This window comes from Myotis davidii, unplaced genomic scaffold (assembly GCF_000327345.1).
Source record: "Myotis davidii unplaced genomic scaffold, ASM32734v1 scaffold1703, whole genome shotgun sequence".
NCBI classification, from domain to species: Eukaryota; Metazoa; Chordata; class Mammalia; order Chiroptera; family Vespertilionidae; genus Myotis; species Myotis davidii.
Window position 1 is genome coordinate 816322 of NW_006293780.1, and position 10694 is coordinate 827015.

The following is a 10694-nucleotide window of genomic DNA, read 5'->3' on the forward strand; positions in this document are numbered from 1 at the left end:
ATTTTTTGTGATTAATCACTATGCTTTAATTATGTTCAATTTGTAACAATGAAAATACATCCTGCATATCAGATATTTACATGACGATTCATAACAGTAGCAAAATTGCAGTTATGAAGTAGCAACAAAAATAATTTTATGGTTGGGGGTCACCACAACATGAGGAACTGTATTAAAGGGTCGCGGCATTAGGAAGGTTGAGAACCACTGATTGAACCCATAACAGTTGGGGCTTCTAGCAAGAAATTCCCAGCTGTAGACAGATGTGCTGATGCCAATATGACAACAGACAACTAGAACAGAGCTGGCAGACGTTCCTCCCCATTCTTTCATTCATCCATCCATCCATTCCATCCATCCATCCATCCATCCATTCATTCTATCCATCCATCCGTCCATCCATCATCCATCCATTCCATCCATCCATCCATCATCCATCCATTCCATCCATTCATCCATCCATCCATCTATTTATCTGTTCATAAAATGTTTACTTAGTGCCTACTATGTGCCAGGTTCTGTGTTTGTATTAGAGACACAACGGTGAGTTTGGTCTTTTCCCTGCATTTGTCCTGAGTGTGAACTGACAAATAACCAATAAATTATAATTTATGACAGAGGAGAATAAAGATGAGCAGTGGCTTCCCTGAAGAAGGGCCTTGCAAAGGAGGAGGCAGAGTTGGGGCAGGGGGGTACAGGGAAGGAAAAAAGGGTGTTCCAGGTGAGCCACCAGCCAGTCCCAGCAGGTTAGGAGAGGTGCAGGAGGAGCGGGGTCTCTGGAAGGCAGAGTGCTGCATACTGTTGGCGGTCCTGGGCAGGGTCCGGGGTGGGGGAAGTGGGGACATGTGTACCACACCCCTCAGCCTGGATTGCCCCATCCATCTCTGCTGGAGGCTAAGACCAACAAGTCATAATTATGCAAGAAGTCCTTTAGAAGGCTAATGGACTTTGATAGTCAGCAGGGCTGAAAATCAGCATAATATTGCTCTGGCGGAGGAAGCCAGGTGTCCAGTGTCCTGAAGACGATGGTCAGGGCTGGGGACCAGGCAGGTGGGCCAGGGCTCCACGTGGTGGGGTGGGGCTGGGAAAGAAGCCAGGTGTCTGGACCGGGCTTTTTTCTTTTTATTGATCTCAGAGAGGAAAGGAGAGGGAGAGATAGAGAGAAACATCAATGATGAGAGAGAATCATTGATTGGCTACCTCCTGCGTGCCTCCTACTGTGGGCCGAGCCTACAACCGGGGCATGTGCCCTGACCAGGAATTGAACTGTGACCTCCTGGTTCATAGGTCGACGCTCAACCACTGAACCACGCGGGCAGGGGTTTTGGATGCATGTTTTTTTTCATAACAGAATCCCAGCCGGCGACAGGAAAGGACATGGGCGATGGGCGATGGGCGGGCCAGGAGGTAGCTCAGGAGGAAAACAGGAGGCGCAGACTCTGGAGGAGGCACTGGGGACCGTCCCTGGTGGTCACTGTTCCTGTTACTGGAGCGGAAGGGGGCTCAGAGCAGGTGGCAGTGAATGTATTTAAATGTATATGCGAATGTGTCTGGCCTGGAGCAGACGTTTGGCAACAGGAAGGAGGCAGGTGTCAGGGGAAGCCTGATGGTGTTCACTGGAGTTCGGATGGTGCTAGATGCGCGGCTTGGGGAGGCAGCCACGCAGTCATCTTATTGAAAGTGAGTTGTAATCCTCCAGAGAATGGGAGCCAGGCGCTTCACCGGAGAGAGATGGGACGCCTGGGCTGGCCCAGCAGGGCCGGCTGAGCGCCTCCACGCCTTGTGCCCAATGTGTCCCTGGGCTGATCAATACCCGTGGGACGTGGGATGTAGGCAGGGCCCTGGGGGAGCGGATGGGACTCTAGCCCGGTGCTGGGTCCCTGGGACAAGCCAGAATCTCTGCTCTGGGCGCTGTGAGGAGGGTTTGTGGGAACACCCCTCCCTGCCCAATTCTATGAGAAGATGACCAGGATGAACGGAACCCAGTCATGGGGGGCGGGGGGCCCTCATGGACAGTAAAGAAGGCAAACCCCAACAGTGCGATTTGGAAAAGGCTGGTGGGCAGGAATCCTGATGGGTAAGGTTAGAGACTGACCTCTGCCAGGGGACCCCCAGTCACCCTCAGGCTTGGCCTGGGACCCCCTCCCCTGGGAGCCTGTGTGATGCTTCAGGGGTGCACATGCCCCGTCTCTTCTGTTTTTGGGAGGGTGAGAGTGAGCCCCTGACTGTGCAGTCGGCAGAGGCTGCCCTGGGAGATCCCAACTCAGAATTCGGCTAACTGAGCTAGCGGGCTGGAGGGGGCCTCTGAGAGCTCCCCCAAACTCTGGGTGTCTCTGGGAGTGATAGAAACCTGCATTCCCGTGTCTGGTCCAGACAAGCCAGCCAGAGCAGTGGGGGGCCTAGGACAGCTCAGGGCCTTTGGAGGCCCCTGCCCTGGACATGCCCATCTGAATGTTTCTCCCTTTTCCTGCGGGACCGCTGGGAGGGGAGAGGAGAAGGGTCCTCTGTGGGCGGCAACCAGATGCAGGTCACAGCAGCATCTGAGCACCAGCCGCTGGTGGGGACAGTACTTTCTTTGCTATGGTTGGAGCCCAGAGGAGCCCTGATGCAGCCTGGAGGCGGGGCTCAGGATGGGGTCGGCCCCCAACTGGGGCCCGGGGCATCCCAACAGGCTCCCAGCAGAGGCTGCTGCCTGGGCAGCTGAGAGCGCACCCCCCCACCCCCTCCCAGGGCACTGGTGCCCAGGACAGACTCAGCTGACGTTTGCTGAGCGATTCTGTCCTGTAGAATGATCCCCACCACCTGTCCTTCCAGGGCTACGCGTTGTTTGCATCGTGAGGAGCTCAGCGCAAAGGAATGAATCCCTAACGGGGGAAATCCCGGGTCCCAGGCCAGCCCGCCCTTCCCTCACTCTGTGGTCTGCCCTGACCCCTGAGCCTGTTTCCCAAGTCAGCCAGAGGGTGGAACTAGCTGAGCCCGCTCACGCCTTTAAAGAAAAGTGTTCCTGAAACCCGGGCCTGTTTGCCTCTTCCAGGCCCCTCGGGGTTGACTGTACCTTTAAAGGCTTTTTTGAGTTTATTTTGGAGAAGTAACTCTCAGGGATGCTGGTAGGACGGGCACCACTGCCTCCCTCTGGAGAGGCAATCAGCCCCCCGCCGAGGCCGGGGACGGCCAGGGGCGGGCCTCCATCCAATGAGCGCCTCGCCCCAGGGGCTGTCTGGAGGCTGCGGGGGAAACGTCTCATTTTTATACGTAAATAAATCCTTTCTAGAGAGCGCTCTGCTCACAGCAGGCTGCTGCTGAAACGTTTTAAGTGGCTCCTTGGACACTAAACTTTGTTAAGCATTATTCTCAAGTTTGGTTCTGTTTGCCTCTGCTGATTTCATGGGATCATCCACTCTGGGCTTTGCTCAGCCTGTCCTGCCACTGCACCCTACTGCATACCTCTGGGGGCCGAGCGCTCCCCATCTGTAGGCCCCGCCTCTAGCTGGACAACACTGACCGGCATAAAGGGCTCTGTCAGTGAGCTGGAATAGAAATTCCCAGAGCTGTCATCCAGCTGCCCTTGCTGTGGCTTCACAGACCAGCTCTCTCCCCCTGCCCTCAGCCGCCCTCTGAGGACTGGATCAGGGCTCTGACCTCCCTGTTAAGGCCGGTAACATCCTGCATCACCTGGCCCTGGCCCCTTCCTCGCTCTCATCTGCTCTCCCCTTACGCACTGTGCTCCCTTGGGCACCTGTCTCTTTGAGGCTAATTCCAATGTAAACCTGATATTTGGGGGGGAGGGGGGGGCTAGCAATCTGCATCTGTGCCAGCAAGCCCAGTGTACATTCCTGATAACCTGTAAGTCATTGCCCCTGTCTCCACAAACTGGTCTTGCAAGACCTGTTATCGAAATGCTCACATTTTACAGAGACCATAAACCATGACACAGCCCCCGGAGGGGGGTTATCAGGCCAGGCCCTTGGGTATGGTCTCCAGACCCCCAATACCTGGGGATTTGTGCAAAGTCTGCAAAAGGTCCAGAAGTATAATCCATATTTGGGGAACAAAGACAGCAAAAGGGGATAAAAGAGGGGCTTCCACCATATTGGTTTGCTCAGAATTTGAGAGGCAACCTCCTCTGAATCCACCGGAGTAATAAAGCTGTGTAACTCCATTTCTCTAAGCATTGCTTGGTTTTTCTCCGGTCTTCTATAACACCTCAAACTCACAAAATGCAGGCTCCTCTTGGGGCCTTTGCACGTGCTCTTCCTGCTGCCACAATGCTCTTCCTGCAGATTTCCTTTGGAGGATCCAGCTCTGACGTCACCTTCTCCGAGAGGCCCGCCTTGGCCATCCCAGGCAAAGCAGCCCCTAATTCCCACCATGCTTTACTGTATGTTCCTATATTATTTGACTATTGTTAGAAAACGAAACAAAATTCAGTTGAGTAAATGTTAAGGCCTTATTGGCTTTATTCAGTGATTCACCAGTTGTGCAGCATCCAATCTAGTAGATAGAAAGGAGCTCCAAGAAGCTGTAGAAAATGAAGGAGTTTTACAGCTGCAAGGGAGCAGACCAAGAAGTCACACCAGGCCAAAAGCGCGTAGGCTGCTGCAAGGTCACTTTCCCCGTAGAGGATGTCAGGGGCCTATCAGGCTGGTGACCTGTTAGTGCTGATCAGGCGATTCCTGATCAACGGGGTGCCGACTGCATTCTGGAAGAGCCGGAACGGTAGTTAAGTCTCGGTGTAGTGATGTGGGGCTTAGCTGAGCGACTCCAGTCGGGCCTTGTTGTCTTGCTTTTAAGAATGCGGTGCAATATCTCTTACTTACATGTTGCCATCTGCCCCATTAGGATGTAAGCGCCTGAGGGCGGGTCTTTGTCTTGTTCTGCTGCTGCCAGGTCTAGCACACGGATGCCCAATAAATGCCCGTCCTAGGAGCATGGTGCTCATGTCTGCAGAGCCTCCTTGTTGCTCGCTCCTCGATGGCCTCTTGCAAAAAGTGGGTTCAAGGTGCTCACATCCACAGCCTTCAGTCTGGCCTTGCTTCCCTCCGTTCGCATCAAGAATGTCCCGACTCATCATCATCATCATCAGCAGCAGCAGCAGCAGCACTCCCATGGACTCACCTAACTGCTCCCCGAACAGAACCTGAGCAGCAGCCCAAGATGTGGACCAGGTGACCAGGAAGGTAATCTGGCTGAAATGGGGGAAGGAGAGCAGGGTCCCCTCACCCTTTGGCCCCCTGGCTCCTAGTGTGGTCCCTCGGGCACCGGCAGAGATGTCGGTTTTCAGCACCTGATTTTCCCCTGAGGACCGCACCCCCCACCTCCCTCACCGATTCCAGGCAGGGATTCCATCCACCAGACCTGGCCAATCTGCCCATGCCACACCCTAGCCCAGTGGTTGGCAAACTCATTAGTCAACAGAGCCAAATATCAACAGTACAACGACTGAAATTTCTTTGGATAACCAAATTTTTTAAACTTAAACTATATAGGTAGGTACATTGTTATTAACTTAACTAGAGGCCTGGTGCACAAATTTGTGCATGGGTGGAGTCCCTCGGCCTGGCTGGCAATTGGGGCCAATTGGGGCTGACGGCCAGGGGGCGGGACTGCTGGAGGTTGGCAGGCCATAGGCTCAGTGTGGGAGCACACTGAGCACCAGGGGGCAGCTCCTGTGTTGAGCGTCTGCCCCTGGTGGTAGGTGCACATCATAGCGACCAGTCGATCGGTCGTTCAGTCTCTTCGGTTTTTATATATATAGATTAAGGTACTCCTAAGCTGGCCTTTGCTAAAAACATCCTCATTTTATAATAATAAAGCCACCAACACAAAATAATTACAATTCTTAAATTGATGACAAAAATATCTGTAGGATTTGCACATGGTTGGAAAAATACAGGTAACTTTATGCTTCGAGTAGGTACTTTTGTCACCCGCGTACAATTTGCGAACGCAACTAGCACTAACCACTGCACAATGAGACTGCTGACTGACTGGCTTACTCAACTCATGCATGAATCATGTGCGCCTCCCCACCTGTGCCGTGTCTCCCGTCGCCCGACCAACTGACACCCCCCCACTTCTTCTAACACCACTTCTTCAAAATAGACTCGCCCAGGCCAAAAACCAGCTTCTGCGCATGGGCCACGAAGTTTCCATCGCACTGTACGTGCGCGCCTGCACGTGATATTTTGTGGAAGAGCCACACTCAAGGGGCCAAAGAGCCGCATGTGGCTCACAAGCCGCAGTTTGCTGACCACTGACCTAGACACACTGAATGGAAGTCTGCTCTTGGTGCTGGGGCTGCTGGGCAGGTTGAGTGTGAGCCAGGATCTGTGGGCATCTGGTGGGGAGAGCCTTCCCAGTAACAAAGCCAAACAGGACACAGGCTCAAGATGGAGAGGAAGCGAGCAAGTCCTAGTGACCTCGTTTGGACGCCTGTACCGGCAAACCCTGGGCTTGACGGTTACCTGAGCCAATGGTTCCTACTTCTCCTAACCCTGTTTGAACTGAGCTTTCTCTCACTTATAACGGAAAGAATCCCGACTGCTTCATTAGGGCCCTGGAACACGATTTAAGAACCACTGTTCTATGGCATCCATAAAGCCAGGCAGCGTGCATTTGACGCGTTAATTCTTCTAGCTTGTTTTCATGGGTAATTAATAATTATAATAGAAACGACAGAAATGCCTCTGCAGGAGTTTTCAGGTGTGACAAACATCACAGAAATGGATTAATATTCTAATTACATAAAGAGCTCACATACATGGGTAAACAAAACAAATAAAAAAACAGTCCTCCAGGACATAAATGAGCAATAGAGAGCTGACAAGAGAAATGATTCAGGAAATACACAATGGGGAAATATTCAGGCTCCCTAGTAACCTAAGAAATTCACATCGAAACAAGAAGATGCCATGCTTCTCATCTTTAAAAACGAGCAAAGATTCAAACAAAAACAAACCGCAAGTGCTCATCTGCATGTGGAAAGATCGACACGCTTCCATGACAATACTTTTGAAAAGAGTTGATCAAAAGCATGTCCAGAACAGGGCTTGGCAAATATTTTCCTGAAAAGGGGCCGAGAATAAATATTTCCAGCTTATTGAACCCCATGGTCTCTGTGGAAATTACTCAATCTACCATTGTAGTTGGAAAGCAGCCATAGATGACGTGTAAATTCATGGGCATGGCTGTGTTCCAATAAAACTTCATTTTTAAAAACAGGAGATGGACTGCATTTTCCCTGCAGGCCATGGTTTGCCAACCTCTAGTTTTAAGCATTTATTATTAGATTATTATTAAAATGATTGTTGTAAAAACATATACTTACATGGAAACACATTTCAGATATAAAGCTAAGTGAAAAATACCTGGCTACCCAATTTCATATCATCATAGCTATGCAAACAAGACCCATAAACAAATATGAGAGAGAGCAAATGTACCCGAATTAGTTAGCTATGGCTACTTAAATAAAAACCTTAATTGTAGGAGCTTCAACAACCAATATTCTTTCTGGCAAGCCTATGGGTTGGCTGGGCTGTTGTGTTGGTCTGTGCCAGTCCTGGAGTGGCTGGGACAGGCTGGTCGGAAATGGCCTCAGCAGGATGGCTCATCTCCATGGCACGTGGTCACCTACCCTCCAGCAGGCCGGCCTGGGCACACTCTCCGAGGGGTGCAGACAGTGGTCCCATAGAGCCACTGCTGCTTCTGGGTCAGCATGCTCAGACCCCGGGGCCCTGGAGGAGCTCCTTCTGATGGGCTGCCCATCTGGAGGCGGACATGTGCCTGCTCCACTTTAGTGGCCTCTCGGGGGCACTGAACCTCAGTGTCCCTCTGAGAGTTTAGAGATTTCCCTTATGTTCACATGGTTTCCCCTCTTGTTACCGCCTTGCATTGGTGAGGTCCATTTGCTGGAACTAATGAGCCAATCTTAAAACCTATTATTAACTAAAGTCCATCGTTTACATTGAGGTTCACGCTGTTGTACATTCTGTGGGTTTTGGTAAACGCATCATGTGATGTGTCCACCATTACAGTACCGTACAGAATCCTTTCACTTCCCCAACCCCCCCCAACTCCATTCACTCATCCCTCCTCCTTCCCCGAACCCCTGATAACCACTGACCTTTTTAGGGTCTCTCTAGCTTTGCCTTTTCCAGAATGTCATATAGATAGAATTCTGTAGTATGTAGCCTTTCAGATGGGCTTCTTTCACAGAGCAGTATGCATGTAGGGGTCCTCATGGCTTAATAGCTTCTTTCTTTCTCTCTTTCTTTCTTTCTTTCTTTCTTCTCATTTCTTTTTATTATTGAACATTTCATTGTATGGATGTACCACAGTGTATCTACTTACCTTTTAAAAAACATTGTGATTTCTTCTAGTTTGGGTGACTTAGGAATAAAGTTGCTATAAAAAATTTTCGTGGGTTTTTTATGTAGATATACATTTTCAACTCCTTTGGGTAAATACCAAGCAGCACAATTGCTGGGTCACATGGGAAGAGTATGTTTAGTTTTGTAAGAAACCACCAAACCGCCTTCGGAAGTGGCAGCGGGGGACAGGTCCTGCTTCTCCAGGCCTCGCCAGCATGTGGTGTTGTCCGTGTGAGGGCTCTGGCCTTTCTGACAGGTGTGAAGTGGAACCCCGCTGCTATTCCAATTTGCATTCCCTGATGATGACATACGCTGTTGAACATCTTTCATGTGCTTAGTTGCTATCTTTTTATGTGTTTTTCGGAAATGTCTTTTCAGATCCTTTGCCCATATTTAAACTGGGTTCTTTTGTTTTCTTATTGTTGAGTTTTAAGAGAATATGAGTCTTTCATCGGGTAAATGTTTTGCAATTATTTTCTCCCAGTCTGCAGCTTGTTTTCATTCTCTTAACAGGGTTCTTTTTCACAGAGCGTTTCATTTTAATGATGTCCAATTTATCAGTTTATTCTGGCATGCAACATTTACTTTTGGCGTCCTATCTAAAAAGTTATCACCAAACCCAAGAAGTTTTATACGTTGTGTTTTACATTAAGTCCATGATTTCCCCTCCGCCGCCCTTGTGGATGTCGAGTTGTCCCAGCACCATTTGTTGAAAAGAACTATCTTTTCTCCATTGTATTGCCTCTGTTTCTTTGTCGAAGATCAGTTGACTATATACGTACGGGTCCATTTCTTGGCTCTGGTTTCTGTGCCTTTGACCTACTTACCTCTTTTCTCACCAATAAAAACTGTCTTGATGGTCACAGCTTTATAGAAAGTCTTGATGTTGGATAGTGTCAGTCCCCTGACGGTTCTTCCTCAGTGTTGTGTTGACTGTTACGGGTCTTTCCTCTTTCCCAATCAACCTTAGAACCAGTGTGTCATTATCCAGAAAAGAACTTGCTGGGATTGCATTGAACCTATAGATCGAGTTGGGTAAATGTACCTTTTTGCAAATGAAACCACGAAGGCCCAGAGAGGCAAACTGACTTGTCTAAGGTCAACGTAATTAAGACTCTTATTTTAATGATTCTGACGCACGTGTTTATCATCTGTGAAACAAGTCTTCCAGTTGATGCTGACAAGTGACAGTCGGAGTTGTCATTGCCCGCACACGCACATGAAACCTTGCAGATTGTGAGCAGTGGCTTGGAAACAATCTTGGAGACGCCATGGAGCCCTCCTTTAAGAGCCGGTGCCCACAGTGGCCAGAGCCGACCTGCGTGTGTGGGCAGCGCGCACATGGGCGATTCCGAGGCAGCCTGGCCCCCGAGTGTGAGGACTGGGAACACCTCCGTTGACTTCTTTTGCTTATGTTCTCCTTTTAACGTACGCACAAGCGTGATACATGATTTTAACAAGACTCCAGGTCTAAACAAGTCTAACAGTTTTTTTATAAATATGAAATTAAAAAATTTTAAATGAAAGGCAAGTGTCATCATTTATGGGTCTCCTTTGTGCCATCATTGGGGCAGAGGTTTATTCTTTCTTAATGGGACATAGAAATAAGAGTGCAGCTTACAGTGGATGTCCCTGCAGTGTGTGACCTACAGTAAAAGTTGCATCCATCGGTAGCGCACGGCATACGTGAAAGAGGTCGTGAGTTTAATTAAGGGGATATTTACGAAGTTGTGGGCAGGGCGAAGGGGAATCCACAAGGGGTGGTGCAGGGTCTCAGGGCTGGCCACCCTGGGAGATGCTGCCACCTCCAAGCCTGAGGGCAAGCAGGGAGCAGCTCCCCAGACCTGGGGAGAGGCTGTAAGAGAGGGCAGCCGAATGGAAGGTGCCACCCTTGGTGGGAAAGGAGCCAAAGGAATGACCACCTAATTTCACTCCGTTCCCCCGATCCTGTGCCAATGCCCACCCCTGTGGGAGACTCTGGGAAGCTGAGATCAAGAAGGCGCTGAATGCACCCAGTGGTCACCCTCCTGGGACCCCAAAGAGTGCGGAGGGTGGGGCTGGCTCTGGGGGGCACGTTCCAGCATGCCTGTAGCTCTACCGCCTATGGGCCTAAGCTCCGCACTTGGGCCCATGGCAGTGCCAGTTGACCAGATGGACCTTGAACGCCCTTGCTGTTGAGGGGCGCACTCATTTCGCTCCACCGTCTGTGGGCTGTCACTGCCCCCCCCCGCCCTCCCCCCCACCAATGCTGTCTGCTGTGTGGCCAGGCCCGGCCGTGGACAGCGCCTTCCCCCTCCCTGCCCAGCACCTGCTTTGTTGGGA